The sequence below is a fragment of the Neofelis nebulosa genome, chromosome 6 (genome assembly GCF_028018385.1).
Source record: "Neofelis nebulosa isolate mNeoNeb1 chromosome 6, mNeoNeb1.pri, whole genome shotgun sequence".
Taxonomy (NCBI): domain Eukaryota; kingdom Metazoa; phylum Chordata; class Mammalia; order Carnivora; family Felidae; genus Neofelis; species Neofelis nebulosa.
Window position 1 is genome coordinate 43,406,677 of NC_080787.1, and position 27,025 is coordinate 43,433,701.

A 27,025-nucleotide genomic window follows, 5' to 3' on the forward strand; every position below is an offset into this window, starting at 1 on the left:
GCTCTCTTAAGGTTGACCAGGACCCACATCCCTGTCAACTGCAGTAATTGGTCACCAGCAATGTGCCTGCTGACCAACCCCCACCCCCCGCCCAAGCATGAAATCTACCACCCCAGGTTGCTGGGTGAAGCTCGGACCTCAGGGTCCCCCCAGAGGCAGCAACACACAGGGGAGGCCATGCCCATCTCTGACGCACACACTCTCATAGGGCAACCGCAAAGCCCACCCTCTGTCCCGCCACACAGCTTCAGGTGGGGGCGGGACCCCTGTCCACCCTGCCCACAGATGGGTAATGGCTCTCACCTCTACACCTCCACGTTCAGTTCAGAAACACACACCCTACTGACCTCTTTCGCCACCGCAGACTGGACTGCCAGGGGCCCCCAGGCTCATGCGGGCTCCAAAGAAAGCCTAAAACGTGGGGCCAGAACCTCAAGCAGGCCTAGGATGCCCAAGAAAGACCCATAGATTAGGGGGATGAGTTGGGGCTGCTGCAGGGTATGTGATGTCATGGGTTCTGGAAAGGCCCTTGGCCCCAAAATATCTCCACTCTGGGTCCGGAAATCCCTCCCAATACTCTAAGAGTCCCTGCTGGGAGAGGCTGTCCCCTGAAGGCCTTGTAGCTCACAGCTCCAGAGAGGGAGAGGCAACAGACAGTTGCCTTGAGGGTGGTGAAAGATGGGCGGGGGAGGGTGCATGCGGACAGACCATCATCTCGCCAGGGTGTCCTGATCAAGGGCGCTGAGCTCCAGCCAGGAGGGGGCACTCTGTCCCCCAATACCAGAAGGCTGGCTTCCTAGAAGCCAGCACCTCTTGGCCGGGAAGGGGGTCCAGCAAGGGAAGGGACATTAAGCACCCCCACCCCACATGCCAGGGGAAGTCATGTCCCAACCCAACTGTCCCCTCGAGGGAGGCAAAGTGCTAGTGACCAGGAGGGGGCAGAAGCCCTGAGAGAAGCGAGGTGGGGGACAGGAGGGGAATTAACCAGGTTCCAAAATAGCACGGCTGGTTCTGCCTCGCTTCACCCTGTGCAATGTCTGGCAGCTTCTGCTTTCGGTCTGACTCACACCCGGTGGAGGCAGGACAGGGCGGCCGGTGGCGCAGACAGAGGCCGCGGGACAGCCACAGACCTTCCTCGGCTCACTACAGGCACCTACCCCGCTGGCCCTCCTCCCCTGCCCGTGCCCCAGGCTGGGCTTCTGGGGACATGAGTGGGGCACAAAACCAGGGGTTCCCTCGCCTGGGTCCTGTCCCACCCCTTGCCCACCCCAGGGCCTCCCCGGTGCTGGCAGCCGCCCCAGACCCCAAACTCAGCTTCACCTCTGTCCTGCCCGGGGACACTCCAGTTGGCCCCTCCACCCCTCTTCCAACTGGAAGATGCCCTGCCAGCCAGCCTCGCCCCCCACAAGTGAAATGTCCTCAGTGGCGACTCCACCGTGACTACCTACGGAGGAGTAAGCTTCGTGCCCCTGCCCCGTCCCTGCCACACACGCAGGTATGGGAGGGACACCCCAGTCTCACTCTCCAGATTCGCACAGCAGCTTGCCTAACTTTTGTTTCTGTCCTCAAATGCAAGAAGCACCCTGCCGTCAGCGGGGCAGAGAGAGAGGAACCAAGTGCCCTGGATTTTGTGCATGTCGGGATGGGGGAGGGGCACATCCCTCCTCTCTCCCCCTTTCGTGATCTCCCAACCACCGCGTCCCGTGCCTCCCCAGTGAGACGCCTCATACCTCCGCCCTGGACCAAAGCGCCCTGGTCGCTTAAGCTCCAACCCGAGCCACCCATCGAAAGCCTCATCATAAAGTCCACCTCTGGGGCCCACGTCAACGGCGTCTGTCCTCCCGGCCCTCACACCAGTGCACCAGCCCCAAGAGCGCAGCCACCTTTCTCTGCAAGCGGGGCAGATGCATGGCAGACGAGGAGAGAATGTCAAAGGTCATGAGGTTGGCCATCACGGGCGGACGAACTCCTGTGGCCCACCCTGACACCTGCGCCCCGACCAAACCTGGATAGAAAGGCAGAGGGTGGTGGCTGGAGAGAGAGGTCAAGGAGCCGAGGCTCTGGCAGGCCCACCTGCCGCCCGGCGCCCCACCGGGCCCAGCACCTGCCCCATGCTCACCTCCTGCCCTCCCCCCTCCACCACCCCAAGCCTTACCTACACACCACTTCCCTCTCTTAACTCTTCCCATGCCCTCAGCCCCATAAGGCTTCGGACTGCTGTGCGAATCTGCACGGTGGGAGCAGGAGTCAGCAGGGAGGAGGCCCCTCTCCAGGAAGCAGGCGCCGGGCAGAGCCCTCACCAGGGACACAGAAGGATGCCCTTGAATAAAATGCCCCCCCTCCCATTGCCCCGCAAATTGCATCCTGTTCCTCATAGAGACACAGAGGGAGGGCACCAGAAGACAACCACGTGGCAGCCATGGGGCCAGTGGCCCCAGGAGGGGAAGAGGCAGGGGCATTGAGAGAAAGGAAAAGGAAGTCAGAGAAACCACTACAATCACAGTCTCAGGATGCTGGGGCTGGGAGGGGACTCAAAGGTGGCTCCAGGCTCCGTGCCACCCAGCACATCCGTCCCGCCCTCTGGGAGCTGACGGAGCCCAGAGAAGTGCACTTGCCTCGGACGGGGCCTGGAAATGGCTGCCGGTGTCTGACCTACGGGAAGGACCTCGTGTGTGCTGGGTCCCTTTCATCTGCTGTGAGTGCCTGGAGGGATCCTAACAGCTTCCTCTGCCACACATAGGAGCTCCTTAAGTATCTGTTGAACACAACGAAGGTGGCCCTGGTGACTGGCTCCAGGGGGCAGGGTCTTCCCCGGGGCAGCTGAGAGTGGCAGCTTCGTGGGCCTGGAGAGAAGGGCGCTGGGGACACAGGGCTCGACAAGAGGCATACTCCAAGGGACTCCCAGGCCTGGGTTCGGTGGGTGCTGCTGAGGCCATCAGGGCTCCGGCCACACCCCCTGCCAGCTGCTGGCACCCGCTTCCATGTCAGAGCCAGCATCCCGTCTTCCCCCAGCAGCTCTTAGCCAGAGACCTTGCAGGGCTAGTGAAGAGACACCCATTCCCTCACCCCACTTCGTCCTGGGGTTCTACAGGGGCCCCCAGTGAGCCCGAGCCTCAGATGTCACAGCAGTCACCTGCTCCCAAACATACATTTTCTTGGCTTCCTTCCCTTCCCTGTCTATCCAACCCCACCTATTCTACCCCACTGCGGGCTCTTCCTGGGGTCACCTCCCAAGTAAACTACCTGTACCCACATCCTTGTCTCAGCCAGTGGGCCCTGAGGAGGAGGTTAGGACCTGTAACGGAGCAGCTAACTCGAAAGCTTAGAAAGAAAGGCCAGTAAAAGGGCCAGCCTAAGAGCCCAGCCACTGGGGGAGACTGGGTGCAGTGGCCAACCGTGCACCTAGAACTTTCCCGCCTGTTAGGGGTAAGACCTCCCTCAGAAGCAGAGTTGGCAAGATGGAGCGAAGAAACAAGGATGCACCAGCGTCTGGCACATTCTATGACAAAGAAGCATCCATTCCAGGGGTGGTCGTGCCAACATGTGGTTACTGGTCGTGCCAACACGTGGTGGGCCCCAAGAAGGCTCGGGGCCCTGCATTGCCCCCCAACCCTGGGATGGACCAAAGATGGAGCTAGAGAACTCCAGCATTCCAGAACCTCGGCAGGCCCATTCATTCGATAGCACAGCTGTGATGTTCCATGCTAAGAACTATGCACTGGGGATGCCTGGCGGGGGGGGGGGGGGGGGCGCTTTGATACCACACTAAGAGCTTGTCTTTCCAGGCACGGAGAGCTGAACGTTCCAGATGTGTCCCTTACTGTCTGTGCAGCGTTCAGCAACTCACTTCACTTCACGGGGCCTTGGCGTCCTCATGTGCAAAATGCTGAGAATGCCCGTCTTGGAGAATTTCTGTAAGGATTAAATGTAAAACACCTAACACAGGTGCTCAGTAAATATCTGATGAACGGGCGGCTATGCATGCATGAGAGCACGGACAAGGTGCATGGGGATATAACGGATGCGTGTGTACGTGTATAGGTAGATGGATGCAGGGGAGGAAACAATAGTTGTCTGCAGTCTGAGTCCCATCTGGGTCCATATCCTCTCTGCCAAACTTAACAACAAGAAAACGAAGGCCCACCACTCTCTGATTTATCGGCTAGAGAAATCTGTATCTCCGTGTATCAGGTTGACAAATTACAAGTGAGATCCTCCTGACGAGCCACACTGTGGGACCCAGTCGTTTTCTGAAGGGTGTAGAGAGCCATGTCAGAACAGGGAACATCCTCCGGAGACGTTCTCCATCGCGCCAGTACCCTGTGTGGTCCCGCCAGGCCCATATCCCATTCCTCAAAGGCTCAACTCCACCCAAGCCCTACCCCAGGGAAGGGGGGGGTCGGGAGCTGGGGAGAGGGAGAGGAGGCCAGACAAAGCAGGGCAGGGGAACAGGCCAAGACGGTGGAGCAGAGGACGCCAAGAACGTGTGGGACGTGTGGGAGGGGGTGAGCAGGAATCAGAGAGAAGGGGCTGAAGAGCAGAGAGAAGGGTTTATTGTCTTTGGAGGAACAGAGAAAGGAAACAGCCCTGAGAGAACAAGGGAGTGGACACAAAATGGGCTGACCAACAAAGAAAAGTCATCGCCTGCTCCATCACCCCCAAAGGCACCCCGCTGTCCTCCAGAGTCCAAACTCCCTACCAGGCCTGGAGGCATCCAGGACGCCCTTCCACCATGAGCTCTGGGCTCAGCTGAGGAGGCCTCCTCGCTCCCTCTCCTCCGCCCCATCCCCCTTCCTTCTGTAGAATGTCCAAACATCGCTCATCTCTGGAAGCCCTTGGACGTGTCCACCCCTGTGGCCTCGGACGGAGCTGTATTGGCTGGTTGGTGGGAGCGGCATAAACAGAGAAAGCTGAGCCCCAGCAGAGTGGGGAGGGAGACAAGGCTCCGGGGCAGGGGGTGGGGGGGCAGTGGAAAAGGGAGCTTCCAGTTTCTCTCTTCCCCACCTGTCCCTACGGCCCAGCCATGGCGTTACACAATCTTGTGGTCACTGCAGAATGCCCTGTCCATTTTTAAGAGGGCTGAGGTGGCACTGAAGGAAGGGACCAGGCTGCATGCCCAGGACGACAGGGGACAAGGAGGGTGGGCCAAAGGAAGGGAGGAGCTTCAGCTCTGCCCAGCCCCAGGGGTCGGGGCTCGTGGGGTAGAGGTAGAGCCCCGGCGAGTGAGAAATGGGACAGACCCCATAAAAGTGGTATCTGGGCACCGTCCATCTTGCCCTGAGGGACATGGGCAGAAGCGGGACCCCCCTCACAGCCTAGAGCCAGGCTGCCCCTCTGCAAGCTGCCCACAGCCTCAGAGGTGCCTTCAGGCTGGGAAACCTGAGGAGATGGGGCAGCTCAGGACGGACTCTCAGAATAGAAGCGGCTGGACGCCTTGGCAGCCCGCCTCCAGGGGCATCTAGATTGGGGAAGGGGGCCTTCCCCACCGGTCTGTGGAGCAGAGGAAAAGAGTGTGAGGCTCCAGGCCCCAGCCCTCGCCACGTCTCACCTCTACATTCCTGGGCCCTCCCAAGAAGCACAGGAGATACACGATGCAGGTGGAGCAGGGAAACTGAGGCACAGAGCTGTCTTCTAGATCTGGAGACCTGCTCTGCCCACTCAGCCACCTACATCATCCTTGAAAATTAACTACCACGCTTCTCCCAAGCACATGGGGTTCCAGACCGTACTGCTCCTGGGCCCCCTTCCACCCTGGGAACATACACTTTCCAGAAGCGGCCTGACACAGTCCCCAAAGTTGGGCTGTGAAAAGAAGAAGGCAGGCCTGCCTTTTCTTAAACCCCGAGATGGAAGCGAGTTCCAACTCTGGCCCCGAGGCCGCCCGGGCTCAGCCCTGAGCTCCACCGCTTGGTAGCTGTGTGACCTTGGGGAAGTCACCTTGCCCCTCAATGCCACGGTCTCCTCATATGAATGGGGATAACGCTCCCTGCTCCTGTACCTCACACTTGGTGAGAAAAGCAAATGTATTCATTTGGCTCCTCAAGGGGCCGAATGGTCCCGGCCCCTCCACTCAGGACACACCCACCACCCCGATCACTAGGCCTCCTTTCCTCCCCACCAGGGGCCCAGTGTCTCGGGCCCTGGCAGGGGGTGCCGAGGAACTGAGGAGCCACTGCTATTGATAGAGCTGGTGCCAGGCCCATGGCGGGCACAGAGCCCAGGCATACAATGGGGCTGTGTGTACACCCAGCATTACCCTGGAGCAGAGCTGGGCAGGCCGGCATCTGGGGTCAGGCCAGGAATTCATTTCCCTGGAGAGGGCCTCCCCATCCCTCCCAGGCGGCACAGCCCCGCTGGGGGCTGCGTAGGAAGGCAGGCACCACCCACGCCCTCAGTGAGCCCAGGCAGTGGAATGGGGTCGTGCACAGTGCCGGGCACTGGGGAACAGGGACTCCTGGATCCAGCTGCCCCACTGGGCTGCTCACTCGGGAGGCATCTGGGACCCATTATGTAACTGGGGGCTGTGGTCTCCCCTGTGGGCAAAGGGAAGGTAGTCTGCGGGGCCAGGAGAAGGTGCAAGAAAAATCTGCTGCGACCTCTCCCCAGACAGAGGGCCTCAATCCCAACACCACACCTCCCCACGTCCCCGCCACCAGCTTGCTGGGGCCCTGGGCTCAGCACCAAGGCCCCGGGTGCCCCAGGGGAGAGAAGCCGGGCTCACTCCCCAGGGGCATGAGTCACCAGCAGGGCTGCAGCTGGGATGGCAGAGCCGGTGGGCAGGTGGGGCCTCTCCCCTCCCCTCCCTGGCAGGTCTTCTCAAGCTGGAAAACCACTGGGCTGGTAACGGGGTAATGACCACAGCATCCCGGCCTGGGGCTCTGCAGGCTACTTCCTCCAGCTTAGGGGATTACGTAGTGCCAGGAATCAAGGCCTAGATGCCCTCCTGGTCCCCACACCGACTCCTATAGCTGCGGGTATGGACCAACTCCCGAAAACCCCCTGAGAGGGGTGTCAGACTGCAGATCAAGGCAGATCCTCCTTATCCCTGAGGCAGGAGGAGGGGGAACAGGGGCCTCTGGCAGGCAGGTGGGGGAAAGGAAGGAAGCCAGGCCACCCCATACCTCAGATTGTGGCCAAAAGGCAGAGACGGAAGGGCTCCTTTGCATGAAATCACTTTCCATTCTTCTCAGAGCCCTGGCGGCTCCCGGCAACAGGAGATAACTGCCCTTGCTCCCTCACTGCCACCGTTCACACCACCCCCTCACACCCAGGCAGAACAACACAAATATGTGCTCTGTGGGCAGCCGCCCACACTCCCAGAAGGTCACACACAAAGGTCACGGTGGCAGCTGCAGCCCAGAGGACACAGTCAGATGCCCACCCTTCCTCTCACACCCACAGGCCGAGCCCCAGTTCCAGCACATCATCTCCTGGGGGCCCCATCCAGAGACCTGCAGCACCCCAACCTTCACTTCAGGAGAACTTGAGGGGGCTCCTGCCTGGGGAGGGGAAGAGGAGCCCCCCACCCCCCAGCCAGGCCCACGTCACGGAGCTGTGTGCGGGCGTGCGTGTGTGTGCATGCGTGTGTGGATGCGTGTGACCTGCCCTGACAACCGAGGCTGAGAGCCAGAAGGGACCTTCTGAGGCTGAGCCTATCGCCCTCATTTTATCAAGGGACAAACTGGGACTCCGAGTGAGGAAGGCTGAACCTGGACCCCAGAGCTGAGGGAGCCTAAGGCTGGCCAAAGCGGGGGACAGAGGAAAGGGTAGGAGAAGATCTGCCACCAAATCAGAAGTACTGCTCCTCTGGGATACTGCCACTCCATTCATTCATTTCAAATATTTCTTGAGTACCTGCTATGTGCCAGTGCTGTGGCAGGGGCCCTTCTGCCCCATCTCAGCCCTACCACCTCCCCCTGCATGGGTCACCTCCAAGAGCCAATGCCCATCAGATGACAAGAGGCCTGGGAAGTCACCCACCAGAGATTTCCTGGGCTATTTCTAGCAGGAGAGCCCTGTTTTCAGATAAACTTTACCTAGAACCTCGATATGTATGTAAAGCATGAGAATAAAGCAGCTCTGTGGGGCTGAGGGGGGTGGCCAGACCACCTGGCCTCCAACTGGAGGCCTCCCCCACGCGCTCAAACAGTCTCCAGATCACTCCCCAAGGCTCTGAGGAAGTCTCAAGACCAGCTTTCTCTGACCTCTTTGTGTTACAGAAGCCCAGGGGAAGCAAGAAATGTGTGCAGATCACACAGCTGAGGGAGAGCTAGGATCACAGTCCCCCTTCTTCAAGCCTCCAGGCCAAGCTCCCCTCCCTGACTCCCAAGGCGATGGCACCCCATCCCCCTTACGGAAAAAGGACCCTGCAATGCGCCTCGCCCCCCACAAAATTTCACGGATTCAGTTCCCACCGTGTGCCCAGCAAGAATTCTATGGCCTGTGATCATATCTGTCTTGTAGGTAAGGAAATGGATGGTCACAAAAGTTAAGTGACTCATTCAACCCATGAAGGGGAAAGCCCACATCCCAACCTGCCTGTACGCTCTCTATCCCTTGCTGCAGCCCTGCAGGGATCGCCATCACGATGCCGAGGTTATAACCACTCTCTCCGGGCCCCACCCCTAGCTTCACTTTACGCAGAGAAAAGCTGAGAAGCCTCCTACCCAACTCACTCCAACATACAGAGGGGGCACACACAGAGCTTCTCATTAGTAATAACAACAACGAAAGTGGTAAGAAGGCCACCACCTCCTTATTATACAGCACTTCACACGTTATTCTGTTAGTCTTCAAAACACTGTACTCCCATCCTTGTCCCACAGATGAGGAAACTGAGGTACAGAGAGGATGACGACTTGCCCAAGGTCACGCAGCTAGGAAGTAGCAAAGCCAGGCCTGGACCCCAGGCAGTCCAGCTGTATACCCATAACCACTGAGCCACACTACTCCCCTCTAACATCTGCCGGCGTCTCCTCTGGTGGTGGCTGTCACAGGGGCCCCGGCTTGGGGCTTGCCTCCCTCCTCTGAGGTCCCTCTCTGCGGGCGTCAGAAGCCAGCTGGAACTTCTGAGCGGTGGACACGGGAAAGCCTACCTGGTAAGTACCATCAGCTCCTGCTGGGGGGCAGGTAACACTCATTCCCTGCCCCCCACAGGGGCTGGACCTGGAAGGATGAGACAGTGGAAGAGCAATCAATGCACAAGCACAAATAGGACACCTACTGCGTGCCTGGCTTCAAGTCATGACAGGTGTGGGACATAGAGGGCTTTGTCCTGGCCCTCCTGCCAATGGCTCCAGTCCCCGGCAATGCTCAAAGGGGTCGCCCCTGCCATCCCTACCCCCTTTGGTACTGGCTGCACCAGATGTTGGCAACACTTAGAAACAAGGCTAAAAATAGACTCTATAATGAGTCAGCGCTAAGAATAACTCAGGCAAACAGCCTTGGGGGGTGGGGGGGGAGAGGACACTCCTCCTACCTCCCAACCCAGCCTGGCCCACCTCCCGGCCTCTCCTTTGGAGCCCACCACAGTCCACAGAGGGCCTAGGGGACTTAAACTCCCAACTGCTGAGTTGACGGGGACATGAGGGCACTCACACGCCCTCCTACCCTACAGGCCCGGTGGCCAGCCACCCTGGGCGAAGGCTGGGGGTTATCAAAGGGGTGGGGAGGGCTGGGGAAGACTACCCCACTCAAGGCAGACCTGTGTTGGTGCCCCAAGATGCTTTGACCTTCTCTCCCCAACTTGAACACCAACTTCCCCACAGAAAACTAGGAAACCGTGCCCCCAGCTCCCTCCCCTCATGTCTCACCTGCAAAATGGGTCCCAGAGTCAGCCAGACTGGCCCACCTCATAGGTGACTGGGGAGCTGAGACCAGAGAGGACAGTGGCACAGTAAAGGGCAGATATCCAGTGTGGGGGCTGAGTCAGAATCGAGGAGTCCCAACATGCCAGATCCCATGGCCCAGGGCCTTGCTCGGATTTCCCGTTGTTCTTCCCTCATTGTACCCCAGAAATGACAGGAATAGTTAGACTCATGGGTATCCGTACATGAGTTGAACATGAATAGAGCACAATCACATATGGTGTCAGAGCTGAACCTCTCAACAACTCCAGGTGATAAACCAGGTGATGAAGTTTCATGATACAGTTGAGGAGACTGGGACCCAGGAAACCCAATTAACTTGGGCCCCACAGCTAGGATGCAGCCTTATTGCCATCCATTAGCCGGGCAGGTAACTCCCTGGAGCGTGTGTGCTGGGCATAGCCCCGTCTCCCATCAATGGATACCCAGAGGGAATAGGACACCCTCTAATGCGCTGGCAGCCAGAGGGGAGGGGCCAGAAAAAGGCGAGGGGCCTTCAGGAAGGGAGCAGCACTACATACAACATTTCTCTGAGAAGAACACAGGAAGGAGGGGATGTCATGGGCAGAGCACTGGCCATGAAACTCAGGAGCCCTGGGATCTAGTCCCAGCTTTACTAGAGATAACTGCATGATCTTGGGAAATCATTTCCTGGGCCTCACCCCAGGTCTCAGTTTCTCCATCTGGAAAATGGAGGTTTGAACACCAGCCCTTTGAGCTATCCTGCAGGATGTTGAGACCCCGTGTTAGAGGTACACAATGAATATCAGCATATCAAAGGCTCTGACAAGTCCTCCAGCAAAGAAAACCATTTTGCTTTTTTTGATTCCCACTCTCCCATCCCTGCTTGACCACCAAATCCTTCCATAGAACACATCTGGGGAAATCCTGGAGTAGGACTGGGGTCCCCTGGAGTAGATTTGGGGCCACCAATTCAAACGCCTATCAAGGCCAGCAGGAAACATGAAAGCTTGGAGCAGGCCCAAACAAAATGCATCAGGACTTTGAAGTTAGCTGCAAGCCCTGAAAAATTCCTGGCAGCTCTGGAGGGGGCGGGGAGGGGGCGAGGTTCAGGGAGTTTAGCACCTCTGTTCTATGAAGTCCTCCTCAGGACCCACTCAGGCTTTTGATCCCAACTCTTCCTCAACAATCCTGTTAAGAGGGGCAAGAGAAAGAAAGCAAAACATGTCACTTGGCATATTGATTATTTTGAATTACAGGTACTTAAGAAACAACAGGTAGAAGGGGCTCCTGGGTGGCTCAGTCATTTGAGCATCGGACTTCGGCTCAGGTCATGATCTCGCGGTTGGTGAGTTTGAGCCCCGCGTCGGGCTCTGTGCTGACAGCTCAGAGCCTGGAGCCTGCTTCAAATTCTGTGTCTCTCTCTCTCTCTCTGACCCTCCCCTGCTCATACTCTGTCTCTCAAGAATAAATAAAAAATTTTTTAAAGTAATAAAAAAAATAAAGTTAAAAAAAAAAAAAAAAAAAACAGGTACAAGACTCTCCTTCGTGCCCCTGAGAGCAGGAAATAAATCTCCCCGGTGAAAGGTACTCTCCCTGTACCAGAGGGTGGAGAGACATCCTTATCTCTAGAAACAGGGAATTTGGGGCCAAAAAGGCTGTATAAACAAATCTTGTTACTTCTTTACTAATCAGCTACCCTTAGCCCAAACCCCTTTGTTCTGTTCACTCTTCACAATTTGTTCCTTTATCTAAACTGCATAAAAGCTGCCTGCTTTGGTCACTTCTTTGAGCCTCATATTTTGGGGGGCTATGGTACATACAAAATTAAATTTGTTTTTCTTCTTGTTAATCTATCTTATGTCAATTTAATTATTAGACCAGCCAAAGAACCTAGAAGGGTAGAAGGAGAAAGTTTCTTCCCCTACAGTTTTGCTGTCCAACATGGGGCTCTTCCCTGGCTGGACAGTGCTCACTCCGGAAGCAGCTGAGAGACTCTGGGACCTCGAGCAGGAGCCAGCAGAAGGTAAATTTTCTTACCATGTCAGTCTCTTAGATCTCTGCCGGCTGGGTCTGGAGAAAGCAAAAGTGATCAAGTCCTTTTCATTTCTAAATATTTGTGTAAACTAGTTCCTTAGGTATAGGGACTCTGGTAAAAGTGTGTCGTAAATACTTTTGTTTTCTATTGATCCTCTTTCAACCAGAGATTGTCATTGTTTTCTTTTGTCTCTGTCTTTTGTGTCATTTGTCATAAGGAGGAGAACCATGGGTCTCCTTTCCTTTAGTCTTATTCTACGTCCTTAGAGCTTGGCTTTGTGACCAAGGAGAATATTCTTTCTGGTGGAAACCAGCAGGGACATGCATGGCCCGTCATACATTTAATGGCCTGTTGAACAGACTGGGGTTCCAAGACATGAGGAACCACAAGCAGCACTCTCTTTGTCTGACGATACCAACTCTCGGGGGAATCACAAGGGGGTCCCAATCCATTAAAGGCCTCAGTCATCTCAACCTGCATTGTCTTAATAGTCCTGGAAAAGTCTCATAACAGTAGCACCTACCTGGTGTCACAAATCAGCAGGTCTGTTACTAGAGACATCTAACGTTCCCAGAGCCTCCATTTTCACTACATCATTATTACCACCTACGACAACAGAGGTCTTTGTTTTCTTAGAGTAACTCTGGGAATGAACTTTCTGGATCTTGCAAGGGCTGCAACTTTTGCACCCTCTTTAGGAACACCTCTAATGTCCATGTAAAGCCATGAAAGGGCTTATTGGTTTGAGTCACTGTTAAGATTAATATAAGATCCTCCTCGTCAATGACAATGGATTCTTTGAATTGGACAAACTTCTATGTTAAAAAAAAAATTAGAGAGCTCTCATTCTAAATAATGGTCTGATTGGTACCTATGGATAGAGCAAATTAAAAAGAAGATACAAAGGAATATGGTGGCTAGCCTTAAGGACTTCTTTAACAGCGTGAAATTACAAAGCCCGTTTTGTCTCTACTTGGAGAAGATCCTACCAAATTTAAAGAAGAGTTTGAAGGATTAGCGGTCATTCACAACCCCCCCCCCCACAGGGACCTCAACTGGCTGCTATGGAACGATCTTCCCAGCCATGATTACACCATAGTTATCAGACAAGCCAGATGGCCTCCTGGGGAAAAGCACCCCTCCCCCCTTCACAGAGAAAACAGATGACCAGAATTTCTTCCAGGCCCTCCTACAAATGATCAGGAAATGAATCAGCTGGAGGCCAATGTTCAATAATGAGAACAATAATAGAGGCTTTTCCTCCTAAGGTGAATTGGTCCAAGAAGGCCTTTGTTAAATGCCTTAGATAGACTTTTGGGCCTTCGTTAAATGCTTCAGGTAGACTTTTAGACACACTGTTTTAAACCCTGAATCTCTAGAAGTAGAAATTTTTCCATCTCAGTTGGAAATCACCCCGATATAAAGCAGCAAATTTAGGTGGATGGGCAGATCAGTCCCTTGATATTCAGGCTGCAGTCCAGTCCTTGGGGAATTGGAAACATCTTGCAAATCTCTACAAAGCCAGAAATGTGGCTCTGGACACACTTCAAATCCCACCTGTCTTTACCAATCCCCAAACCTCACTTCTTCATCTCAAAATGCTCGTGATATTGTAAAAGACCAGGACATTGGAAATAGAATTATCCTGCACTTAAGAAAAAGCAGGAAAATTTTAAATAGGAATTACTCTAGACCTCTGATAAGAGGCAAATACACCCCAAAACTCCTTGGAAAAGACTTACATACTTTTATTTTTAATGTTTATTGATTTATTTTGAGAGAGAGAGAGAGAGCACGCGCAAGCAGGGGAGGGGCAGGGGGAGAGAGAGTCCTAAGCAGGGAACACCACGGTCAGCAGTCAGGGTGGAGCCAACATGGGGACTCGATCTCACGACTGTGAGATCATGACCTGAGCTGAAATCAAGAGTCAGATGCTTGGGGCGCCTGGGTGGCGCAGTCGGTTAAGCGTCCGACTTCAGCCAGGTCACGATCTCACAGCCTGTGAGTTCGAGCCCCGCGTCAGGCTCTGTGCTGACAGCTCAGAGCCTGGAGCCTGTTTCCGATTCCGTGTCTCCCTCTCTCTCTGCCCCTCCCCCGTTCATGCTCTGTCTCTCTCTGTCCCAAAGATAAATAAAAAGCGTTGGAAAAAAAAAAAAAATTAAAAAAAAAAAAGAGTCAGATGCTTAACTGACTGAGCCGCCCAGGCACCCTGCCTTAGATACTTTTTCTGTGCCTTCGTTTTATAGAATTTCTATTCCCATCTTCTCTAGCACCTAAGAGCCATTCTTTGAAACGCAAACTTTAGGGAGAGGTCATTCATCAGAAGGATGAAACGATTTGAAAATTGGGCTAATGAAAAATCTTAAGTGTTAAGTTCACATTGATCTGGGATAATCTTTGGGAAATAAAAGCTTGTTAAATCTTGTCAGTTTAGTGAAAATAGACATGTCTTCAGAGTTATTAGCATTAAATATGATGCAAACATACAACTTTTATTCTACCAGGGTTTACTGGTCAAATACATTTGTGTTTTCCCTGTCACAAAATTTGTCAGCAAGAAAAATAGCTTGGGATGATGTCTAAGTTTGTCTAACGTCTCATGAAGTTTTTGTGGGTAATCTGAACATAATGTTTGAAACAAGTAATTTCGATAGATGAAGGAGATAAAAGTGTTTAGGTAGATTTTTCAACAAGAATTGTGGTTTATATTATGCCTACTTAAAAATAGTTTCCCAAATCTTTTGATAACTTCCACCCTTACTTTTGCTAAGTTAAATAATAGAAATTCATTGAATATCAAGATCATTTCCAAATGAGATAAAATATTAAACATTAATTATGGAACATTAGTTTACCTAATTTTATCTTCCTATTATGGAGGAACTAAAGATGTTTGGGTCTGTTAATAAGCATGTCTTGGCGACATTAAAAGATTTGTACTACTGGGGCGCCTGGGTGGCGCAGTCGGTTAAGCGTCCGACTTCAGCCAGGTCACGATCTCGCGGTCCGTGAGTTCGAGCCCCGCGTCAGGCTCTGGGCTGATGGCTCGGAGCCTGGAGCCTGTTTCCGATTCTGTGTCTCCCTCTCTCTCTGCCCCTCCCCCGTTCATGCTCTGTCTCTCTCTGTCCCAAAAAAAAAAAAAAAAAAAAAAAATGTAATAAAAAAAAAAAAAAAAAAGATTTGTACTACTAAAAAGGCACATGTTTCTAGAAATTATAGAATATATTTATACATATGCTATTTTACTATATATTTATTATATATTTACTATTTATTTACTACTATTTTACTAATAGCTATTTGCTATTTATTATATATTTTACTATATATTTATTATATACTTAGTATTTATTTACTACTATTTTACTAATAGCTATTTGCTATTTAGAATGCTGGTGTAACATACAGTTCATCATTTTTTACTTATTAGTTTTCACTAGAAGTTATAATTTTTAAGGGTTAAAAATCTTAATATATGTAATTAAAAACTACTAGAAATAGTAAGGGAAATAACTATATGCAAAAAAGAGTAGGGTGTGGCTATTTTGGTTAGAAAAGGCATGAGGTATGAAGATACATTTTTGTTGAAGGAACTAAAAGTGACTTTATCCTAAAGTAGAGCTAAGTTTTTTCACAATGGGATAGAAGAAAATGAACAAACTGAATGCATATAAAAAGTTAAAGAGAGAGAGAATGAGAGAAAATTTTACCTTGTGTGACCAAGCTGGCTAAAATCAAATTGATATCACAAGAGTTTTTAAAAATAAGCTTTGGGGCACCTGGGGTGGCTCAGTTGGTTAAGCGTCCGACTTCGGCTCAGGTCATGATCTTGCAGTTTGTGGGTTCGAGCCCCTCGTCAGGCTCTGTGCTGACAGCTCAGAGCCTGGAGCCCGCTTCAGATTCTGTCTCTGTCTCTCTCTGACCCTCCCTAGTTTGTACTGTTGTCTCTCTCACTCTCTCTCAAAGGTAAATAAATTGTTTTAAAATTTTTTAAATAAACTTTAATATCAATAGCTTGCCTATTATAAAACTAAGACTATTAAAAGGACAAAGTTTTCTTTGACTTTTGGTCTGCTCTTGATAACAGATTATAAAAGGTCTTTTTTTTTTTAACCTTTTAAGTTTGTCTTTACTATCAGACCTTTGATTACTTAAGAAAACTAAGTCTTCTCAATATTAAAAGAGCCAAGTTTTGCACACAACTATAGAATCTTCTGTATTTACCTTTTAAATCTTTTATTGTCACTTTGGTTAACTAGATAAGTAAGTATTGTTTGATGATGATCTATGATCCTTCTGGCAAGCATGCAAGTCTTTTAATATTTTTGACAAACTTACCCCAGATCAAATTCTAAATAAAGTCTTTTTGACTTCAGACTGACTTTGGGACTTTCCAGAGGGTCTCTGGAACATCTGAAAGATTCATTCTTTCTCTCTCTCTTTTTTTTTTAAACAAACAAAAACAATTATAACAAAACCTAAGAGGTGGTGGGAGGGAATTTTAAACTAATTAGACCTACTTGTTATGTTAAATCACGTCGGAAGCATTCTCAAATAAAATTAAGCCTTCTTTATGTTGTATTTGTATAGGAATATGTTTTAGGTGTTCCAGAAATTGTATAAAATTCCTAGAAATCTGATATGTCCTAATATAGTCTAATTCTAGCTATTATCATAAGATTTATGTCTCAGCAATAACCAAATATCCTTGTCAATAACATTGTAATGAGCTCTCATCAGATCTTTAACCATAGGCATTTTTTTTTTCAACGTTTTTTATTTATTTTTGGGACAGAGAGAGACAGAGCATGAACGGGGGAGGGGCAGAGAGAGGGAGACACAGAATCGGAAACAGGCTCCAGGCTCCGAGCCATCAGCCCAGAGCCTGACGCGGGGCTCGAACTCACGGACCGCGAGATCGTGACCTGGCTGAAGTCGGACGCTTAACCGACTGCGCCACCCAGGCGCCCCAACCATAGGCATTTTTAAGTCTTGTCAGTTATATAAGTTCTTCTTTTATTCTGATACTTTTACAAAAGTATTTCATTTTCAGAAAGATTCATGGAAGGGACTCTGACAAGTACTCTAGAATACAGTTTTCTACTAACCTTCAGATCATACCCCTGAACTGGGTTAGAACTGACAGAACTCTGGGGCACCCACGTGGCTCAGATGGTTGAGTGTCTGATTCTTGATTTCGGCTCAGGTCATGATCTCACGGTTCGCGAGTTTGAGCTCTGTGTCAGGCTCTGTGCTGACAGCGCAGAGCCTGCGTGGGATTCTCTCTGCCTCTGTCTCTCTCTGCCTCTCTCTCTCTCTCTCTCTCAAAATAAATAAATAAATAAATATTTTTTTAAAAAAGTAATTGACAGAACTCTAAGGAAAAACTGGATTCATAAAATTGTTAACAAAAGGTCAATATCAACAAGGATTAATTACATGAAACGGAATTAACTGATAAAGATGATTATCATTTTTATAACTGTTTACTTAAAACATTGTTGGATCTTTAATGCTTATTTTTTCCAGATTTAAAAAAAACACATTTTTTTCTCTTAAGCTAACCATGACTTACAGCAATTTGGTAAATTATACTTTTGTAATTAGAATTGAAACGTTTACCTTTTTCTCCCTATCTGACGTCTCCAGACTTCGAAAACTCTTAGTGAGTATTTTTATTTTCATGACAATATAGCTATTTACACAAGGTCAATAAAAATCTATTCTCCTAGTAACAAGACACAATTGGAAACATTGGCTTTGGAAACCAAGGCTTTGACTGGAACGTCATATTTGAGGGAGAAATGCACAAACTGGATACGACCAGAGAGCTTTAAGGAACTAAGGTTGACTTTATGGAGCCCATAAAGCCCCTTGGAAAAATCAGCCTGGTATCGTGCTTACAGGGCTCCCAGCAGCCTCACCAGGTGAGTAAGGAAAGTCACTTCCTGGCAGGTGCAAAAACCTCACTATATTTGGGAGAGTTGGAGAAAAGAGGAATTCACCTAAATCTCGAGTGACTGCAGGAAAAGCTTGATGACAAGTCCTGGACTCAGCTTCCCAGCCTCGAGAGGCTTTTAAAAGTCCAGCCTGAGATTCCTTGTGAGAAGTTCCTACAAAGCATATGAAAAGATGCTATACAGTCAATTGCAATTCTTGTTGTATTTATATAAATAAGTTAAATTCACTAAACCTCAGCCTATTTTGCAAACAAATTTGATGATCTTTGATAGAAATGGGGGTAACTGTAGAGAAAAAAAGTTGTTTCGACGAAAAATTATAGTACACTTTTTGGATATCAGGTTCTAGTGCTGTTAATTATCAATGAAGTCTTGTTTTCTACCCATAGAACAACGGGGTTCTGAATTCTAGTTTCCTCGAATATTTGGCTACCGCTCTCCAAACTAACGCTCCCAAGTTTCTTCTACTCTTAACATAGAATCACTAAAAGCAAAAGCTGCTCTCTTCCCTTCAGCCCTGCAGAGTGTGAACAACTTGATAGAAACTTCAGAGAAATCACCACAACAGCTCATGTGCTTATTGCTGAGGGCGCCATGCAGAAAAGATCACCGGAGACTTTCAAACTGCAAACCAGGAAAATCTGTCAGATTGCCACTGTCTGCCCTCACTCTATCTGAAGGGGCTTTGAGCCTGACATCCAGAAATCTCAGCTGGCTGCCTTCAGAACTCACAAACTGGGATCATAGTCTGCTCTGATCATTAACCTTGGTTTTTCTTTTCTCTCCATAAAAGTGCCTTATTAAACACCTGATTTCTCACACAACAGAGGCCTAACTTTGGGAGCCCAGGTGCATCACCACCCCTTAAAAGGAAACACAACCATTTAAATGAACTGATCTGTTTCCAAGACTGAAACATTAACTCATTGAAACGATGGGGCACTCCACCGGCTCAGCTTTTCGACCGTGAAACTTCTTGAAGTTTCACAGGTGAAAATGAAGAGGAACAAAATATGCCACCCCAAAACAGTCCACTCTGGCATCTTGATTATGTTGAATTAAAGTTACTCAAGGAACAGCGGTGCAAGAAGGACACTCTGACCCTCCTTCGTGCCTGTGGGAGCAGGAAATAAATCCCCCTGTGTGAAAGGTGCCCTCCCTGTACCAAGAGGCAGAGAGGCAGCCTCATCACCAGAAACAGGGAATTCGGGGCCAAGAAGGATGTATGAACAACCCTTGTTACTTCTTTGCTAATTAGCTCCCCCAAGCCCAAACCTCTTTCTTTTGTCCATTCTTCACAAATGTATTGTTGCTTTGTCCAAATGGTATAAAAGCTGCCTGCTTTGGTCGCTTTTTTGAGCCTCCTATCTTTGGGGATCTTGTTCACGCAAAAATTAAATGTTCTTCTGGTGATCTATCTTCTGTTCATTTAATCATTAGGCTAGCCAAAGAAGCTAGAAGGAAAGAAGGGAAAAGGCCTCCCCTGCCCCCAGCCCAAGGAAGGAAGGGGTCAGTACCCTGTGTCACACAACCGGCCCAGGGTCACCCAGCAGGTTATTGCTGCCAGCAGGAGCGGTGACGAAAAAGATGGTACTTATTGGGACCCTCATCATGTGCCACGGGCCACCTCCATTATCTCACATAATTCTTACAACCACCCTTGAGTAAAGCCCTGATGTAATCCCCAGCTCTCAGAGCAAGAAACTAATGGCCAAAGAGATTCAGTCACTTGTGTCCAAGGTCACACAGCTCGTCAGTGGTACCACCCAAATTTCAACCCTGACAGCCGGAATCCACAACTCACACCCAAGGCCCAGCTCTGTCACTCACTCTCACCTTGGGTGAGAGGCTCAACCATTCTGGGCCTCAGTTTCCTCAGCTATAAAATGGGATAACAGAAAGACCTGTGTATCAGATCTTATTGTGTAGATTGTATTTGCAAATATACAAAAGGGCTTAACACAGCGCCTAAGAGCAGGTGCTCCATATATATATGAGCTACCATTAAACACCATATTCCACCGTGGGAGCTCACGCCTGAGCCTCTGGGCTCTGGCCACAGCAGTCTGGAAGCCACCCATGGCTTCCTGGAACTTGGCCTCTGCCAGTCAGTCCCAGAGCACTGCCCCCCTCACCTGGCAATACAGACTTCCAAGCTGGGGCTCCCAGGGGACCTCGTGTAGGGGAGGACTCTGGAAACCGGGGTTCCCAGACCCAGGTCAAACCTGGGTCTCATCCTCTGAGGTTCCTAAAAGGCCACCTCCCCGTCAGAACTAGGGATAGTCCCAGCTCACCACAGGTCACAGGCCTCTCCCGATCACAGCCCCATGGCCCCAGGTCACAGGGTGGGGAGGTGGGGGCTCTCCAGTCAGGCAGCTGATGTCCTCATGACCTTTCCCAGCTCTCTCAGCCTTAGAGATAACACTGACAACCCACCCAGAGCCCTTCACGCTTCCTACAGCCACCTCATCCACAATAGGTCACAAGATTAGCATCACCAACCAGAGGGCCAGCTGCTCAAGGGTTAGTATGCCCACTTTACAGATGAAGAAACTGAGGCCCCAGCTGACCCTGGGCAGGTATCTAAGTAATAGACTTCTGGCCCATGGACCAGGGCTCAGGGCTGACTTATCCAGGTTCCAGGTCAGACTCACTCAAGCCAGCTGGGGAAGCAGAAGGGAGAAGGCTCAGGAGGCTCCCAAGGTCCAGGGGAAGGAGGAAATGGCTAAGTCATGGGCCTTGGGGCTCACTGAGTCATTGTAGATCCTGTGAGTCTTGGCAATTGGAGGATCATCAATAACCCTGAGTCCTCCTCTGCCCACCCTGCCACAGCCAGAGGAGACAGGCACAGCCCTTGTCCAGTGCTCTGGGATGACCTCCACCCAGCCCTGTGTTCTAGCTAGCATGGGCACCTGCATGGGTCTGGTCCTACAGCCCTCCATTGACTGGGAGCCTCCACCTGCCAACGAGGCTCTCTAGCTCCAGACCCCGAGTCAACCATTCACCCCGGCCATTGTCACCCCATACCGTCCCCATCCACTGCTTGTCATCACCCAGAAAGCCCTCCCCAACCAGCTCCCCCTCTGCCTCTGCTGACCCCCACAGGGCCCGCTCCCTCACAAATGCCATGCTAAGAAGTGGACCCAGAATCTTAGTCTGGCCCCCAGAATGTGGTGTACTCAGTAGGTGCCCCATAAGCATTGCACAAGAGGGAGATAATCTCAAAGGAGGTGACCCCAAATACCACGATCTACAGAAAAATATATTTTATTTGGCCCAGTACACACACACACACACACACACACACACACACACACACCCCTAGCACATATACCCATGCACATGAACACAAAATAAAAAAGTTAGACAACACTTGCCAATACTGTGCAAAACACTTGGATGTTCTCTTTATTCTTTGTTATTAAAAAAAAAAAAGACCCCCTAAGCTGACTTCATGGCCAGAAATTAGGGTCCAATTAATGGCCTTCATCCACAGTCCAAATTATAGCCCTCTCGGGATATCCATGTGGCCTAAACTCCCGGCCCAGCACATGGCCGTCTCTACAACAGGTGTCTAATAAAGTCATCCATTCGTCAGACTCACTCTGGGCCAGGCCTGTGCTAAGCACTTTACACGGCATCTCATTTCTCCTCGTCATCACCCTGAGAAGTAGGGACACTTACCACGCCCATTCTGCACGTGAAGAAACGGAGGCCCAACGTCACACAGTAAATGGCTCAGGCAGAATTCAAAGCCAGTGTATCTAAATCTAGAGCCACATTCACCGCCCACCACACCGCCCACCCGCTGAAGGTCTTCAGCCCCTCTCTCAAGTCCACACACTGGCAGGAGGGACACCCGAGGAAGTCCACTCCAATGCCAACTTCTAAAAAGCCATTCCCTGTGTTAACTCAACTCTATATTAGTTGACTACCTGATCGGAGACTGGCCGGAGCCCACAGGCCTGGCGGCCAGGCTTCTCACCTTCACAGCCGACCCTGCTCCCTCCTCCCAACCCACTTCGGGCAGAACCCAGGAAAGGGGCTGGGCTGGGGGCTGTGGATCTGACTCAGGGCTCCCATGGACCATTCTGCTGTCCCTCCTCACTGATATCACTTGCCCTGAGGCAAGTCACCGGACCCCTCCCTCTGTGCCTCCATGTCCCCATCTGTGAAATGGGGTAATGACAGCACCCACCCTATTGGGTGACTATGAGGGCTCAAGGGGCTGATGCCGGTCAAGCACTTGGCACAGTACCTGAAATGAAGTAAGGCCTGGGAAATGTGAGCTCTTATTATCATCATCCCTGGTGCCAGCTCAAATCCCTGCCATCAAAAATAGTCACATGAACACTGGGCAGTTTTTTGCTGTTTACAAACATGCTTGGGTACCAGGAAAGCGTCTGCCTGTGCGGAGCCCTTACTTGCTGGGTTCCAGGCACTGCTCTGAGCACTCTACATGAATTAGGTCTTTTAATCCCCAGAACGGACCCACATGGTAGGTGTTATAATTGTCACCTCTGTTTTACAGATGAGTAAACTGAGGCACCAAGAGGCTAAGTAGCTTACCAGGATCACATAGCTGCAGAGTGGCAGGGTCAGAATTCGAACCCAGGGGGACCAGCAGAGTGTCTGTTCCCAATCCTTGAGGCAAGGAGGTATTTACTGTGGCCTCACCCGAGCCTCAAAATGAGCTTGGAGATGTGAGGACAAGGCAGGGAGTGCTTAAACTGCCCAGGGCTGCCCAGCTCCTCAGAAGTGGGGCTGGCAGCCAGCTCCTCTGAATCCTGGTTTCCCACACTTTCCACCATCCCCATTCCCCCCAAGCCTGGCCCAGGGACCCCTCCTTTGTGCCACCTGCTTCCCCAACCCCGACCCTACTCGGTATCTCCCGTTCCTCTTCGAAAGATACCCCAATGCCAGTTCAGCCCTTGGGGCCTCATCCCCACTCACCTACCTCCCCAAAGACACAACACACAACACACACACACACACACACACACACACACACACACACACACACATTCATGTGCACACACTCCCTCAGACCTGGGAGACGGAAGTCCCCTGGAAGGAGGTCCCCTGGAAAGCTCAGCAACTTGGGGGGCCAGAGCCCAGGCCCGTGCCCCTGCCCCGGCGCAGGCCCCAGTTTCCTCATTTTCCCCAGTGCTGTTTCTCACCCAGCCCCCTGCACCTCAGCCTGAGAGGAAGTTGCACAATCCCCTGGGAGCTGCAAGTGTGGCCGAGGATTACTCACGGCGCAGAGGGGAACCGCACGCCCGCCCGGAAAGGCTTCATATACCCACAAGACTACCCAACACAGACGGGCTCCCAGCTCCATCTCACCCCATCTCCCCCACTCTGGGCTCCAGGACCCCTACAGTGCGCTCCCTCCTCCCAGACTGAGCCTCTGACAGCCCCCCACTACCCACACAGCCTGGCCTCAAAATGCATAGGCCCTGCTGCACCTGCCCCGCCCCCCACCCGAGATGGAGAGGCACAGAGGGGGGAGAATTTTCAGGAAGCCTACTAGGTCCAATGCAAGCCCAGCCCTAACCTATACACCCTCCCAGCCCTTCCTGGAGACATGTACTCTCTTAGCCCAAAGCCCCACGGTCCACCACCTTCCGGACTGGCCACATATCTGCCACCTTGGTCCTGGGCCTTCCCAGGGCTTCCAGACACCCAGTTCACAGTCTTGCTATATAGCCCCACCTTGAAATGGACCCTGAGACCAAGGTTATTCTATGAAGTTCTGGGAAGATAGGAGCCGCCATACAATTTTCACTTGTGACAAAATGTTCTTGCTCAACACGTGACTTCAGCGGTTCCTCACGCCCAAAGTACTTCTCTCACAGCCTGTCAAAGAAACTTGACATTTCACTAGCGCTTCTTTCTGGTGTCTAAGGGAGTCCCACCTTTGATAGGTAACATTCCTTGCCAGGAAAGCCTGGCAATTATTAAGCCATTGTCAGTCACCTAGACCTCAGGTGGATGAGTTTACTAGACCCTTTCAATGAGAGTATGTTTCAGGAAGAGGCACCTCAGTAGGAAGAAGATCAGGCCGGCTGTGACCCCTGGAGAAGGCAGGAGATGCCACTAAGGTGAAGCGCGCCCCAGAACAGGGAGGTCAGAGGGGCCCAGGGAGCTCTGACCCAGACTCTGACCCAACCCTGGGTCCTCTCTGGCATAACAACTCTGGAAGGGCACAGACGGTGAGCAGGAGACGGGCCTGGGTGTGCAGAGCCCCCAAGAATGACCTCTGACTCCCATCCCTTACGGCCCAGACTTACAACGGGGCCTCAGATAAAGAGTATGATAGGCACCTCTTATCACCCCACACAACCTTGGACTCCCACCCGGCTCAGGACAAAGTCAGAAATGGTTTTACCTGGGCCCCAGGGCTCCCCCAGAGAGCCCCTCATTTCTGCTGCCCTCATCAAAAAGGCTGGAGCCCTCAGGGCGGTTCCCCTACAGCCCTGAGGCCTGGAATAGCAGGAACCAGGGCGAGCCCACAGCTGGTCACCTGACACCTCCAGTTCAGGGGACAGGGAGCACAGTCAAGGGGGAGGGGCTGGGACCACAAAGAAAACAACCAGCGCAGGCCCCTTTGCAGGGATGCTTCCCAAAGTGTCTACACAGCCACCCTCCCCTGAGTCCTGACCACAGCCTCAGGAAGGGGCGGGGGCAGGACCCCTCGCCACCCTCATTTTCCCTATGAGGCTTGAAGCACTGAAGTAGCTTCCCCAAAGCCATGTAGCAAGTTTATGGCGAATCTCAGTTCCTGGCTCTGTTCCCAGATTAGAATTTCTCAACCTCAACACTGACACTCTGGGGCCAGATAAGTCCTTGTAGGGGGCTGCCCGGGGCATTGTAAGATATTTAGCAGCATCCCAGGCTTCTACCCATTAAGTGCCAGCAGCATTTCCTGAGTTGTGACAGCTAAAAATGTCATCAGACATTGCCAAATGTCCCCTAGGAGGCAAAATCGCCCCCGGTAGAGAACTATTGCCCTAGGGGACCCGGAAGGATAGGCACCTGCCAATTCTAAGTTGCATGGTATCTTCTGAGGGCTCTAGCCCTATAGCCTTCCTCCTCCTTGGCCAGATGTGTTGGGCAAGAGGGCCTGAGTACTCTGTGAGCTTAGTACCCTCTGGGCAGAGGCTGCCCCATTGCGGGTCTCCTCTGAAGACCTTCTTCCTACCCCTCCAACCTCCAGCCCTTCACTGGCATTCAGTATTATAATAGTCTTTCGGCTATTTTGGTCACAAACTCTTATGAGGAAAAAATGATGGGCACCCCCAGTGGCTGCTTCTTTCCTCACAAACTGCTTATAAATACCAACGTATGGATATATCGTGCAGGTCAGCAAGCATCCACAAAAACAGATCTACAAAACAGATGAGAAGGGGAGTGAGATGAGAAGTGATACCCACGATGAGCTTCTGTTACGCACTCACCAGCACGACAGCCATTAAGCAGTCCGCCAACACCAAGTGTTGGCGACAATATGGAGAAACGGGAACTCTCAGGTGCCACTGGTGAGGAATAAATTGGTACAACCACTTAACAAAACATTTCCTAAAGGTGAAATATGCATTGTACACCCTGAGCTCTAGCAATTGCACTCGGGGTTATCGGCCCTCTGGAGAAGGGTACGCACCGACGCAGCAGGAAACACGTACAAGGATGGTCTTAACAGTAGCGCTCACGGTAGCCAAGGAAGGAAAGCAAACCAAATGCCCGCAAGTGGCAGGACAGATGCAAACACGGTGGCAAGTGCATGCCGTGGAATGAATTGCGTGTACAGCCGTGAACGTGAGCTCCGCGGAGCAACGTGGGTGAACTTCACAAACGCACTGAGTGGACAAGACACAACATTAGAGAACATGTCCGGCGTCGTTCTGGCTGTATCAAATTCAAAATCAGGCAAAGCTACACTCTTTTGATAAAGATTGCAGACATCGGTGGTTACGTGATAAGGAAAAGCAATTACTGATTACCAGAAAGATCAGGATAGTGGTTACCTCGGGGGGAAGGGGTTGTGACAGAGGCGAGGCTCACCAGCTGATTTTGGAGTGCAGGCTGCGTTCTGTTTCTTCACTGGGGTGGTGGCTGCCTGGGTGTTCACTTTTACAATGACTTATTACAGTGTGCATGTATGTTTATGTGCTTATCAGCACTCGTGGTGTATTTCACAATAAAAGGGGGAGACAAGGGTGGGATGTAAACAAACAGAAACAGAAGTTCTACTATTATCTTCTCACACCTGACTTTGAGAACCACTGTACTTAGGCCCCACAAACTGGATGAGAATCTATAGCTAAGTCATGGGGCAGAAGTATCCGGAGATGCTCAGGGCTGTCCATGGAGGGGCTCCCCCAGCTGGCCAGGGAGCCAGCTCTGGCTCCTTGCATCTCCCCACCACCACTTTGGGGGTGTCCCAGCCACTGCAAGCCCCTGGCTCCTCAAGGGCAGGGGGCTACCTCAGGCTGGGTGCCTTCACACCCACCTCACTCTGCCCTGGGTGAGATTCCTCTGGGCGCCCCCCTGCCCCCCGACAGCAGGGCTCGGAGATTCACACTGGGGAGGCACTGAAGGAGCCCTCTGAATACACCAAAAGGAGGGAGGCAGAAAAAAGAAATTAAGAGAGAGAGAAGGGGTGAGAGAGCAGGAGAGAGAGACATGCATGGAGGGCCAATGTTCCACATGCAGTGGAAGTCAATGGAGGTAGAGAGGGATGAGGACGTGGCGAGCAGAGGAAAGGGGGAAGAATGGACGATGCTGGAGGCGGGGGGAGCAGAATCACTGCCCCAGGCTCCTGGTCAAGTCTTGGGGCTCAGCAACAGGGAGACCCAAAGAGGTCTGAGTGGTTGGGCCCAACTGAGCACTACATCCCCCATGGCCCAGGGCTTCCGAGTGCAGGTGGGTGGCCAGCCACCTCCCTGTGGCTCCTTCCCCCTTGCACTCAGCAGCCACTAGTCCTCCTGGAAGGAAGGACTCTGTCCAGGACTGAGGCTTCCCACGTCTGCAGAGGTGACTCCCAGGTAAGAGAACCCAGGGAGCAACAGAGCTGCCCTTTTGGGGGTCTGGAGGGTGCATAGGGCTGAGCCAAGGTCTCCATGCTTGCATGAGCCCTTTTGTAAACTCTCTAGATCAAGGAAGAATGCTTTTCAGAGCAAAGAGCATACGTTCATTTA

The 27,025-nt window shown here is 51.5% G+C and overlaps 1 protein-coding gene across 5 annotated transcripts in view; it reads right to left on the reverse strand.

The window, feature by feature from the left end:
- The window catches only part of TFEB (transcription factor EB), a 55,577-nt gene that overhangs the window by 20,729 nt on the left and 7,823 nt on the right, over nt 1–27,025 (reverse strand). Inside the window, exon 1 of one of the 5 annotated variants that reach the window (XM_058733903.1) lies at nt 22,875–23,001. The exons of 2 other annotated variants lie outside the window; for them this stretch is intronic. The gene's annotated coding sequence lies outside the window, so the exon portion shown is untranslated. Of the gene's footprint in view, nt 1–2,155; nt 3,526–7,121; nt 8,283–22,874; nt 23,002–27,025 lie in introns of those variants that run through there. 2 more of the 5 variants (XM_058733905.1, XM_058733902.1) reach the window with 2 other exon arrangements.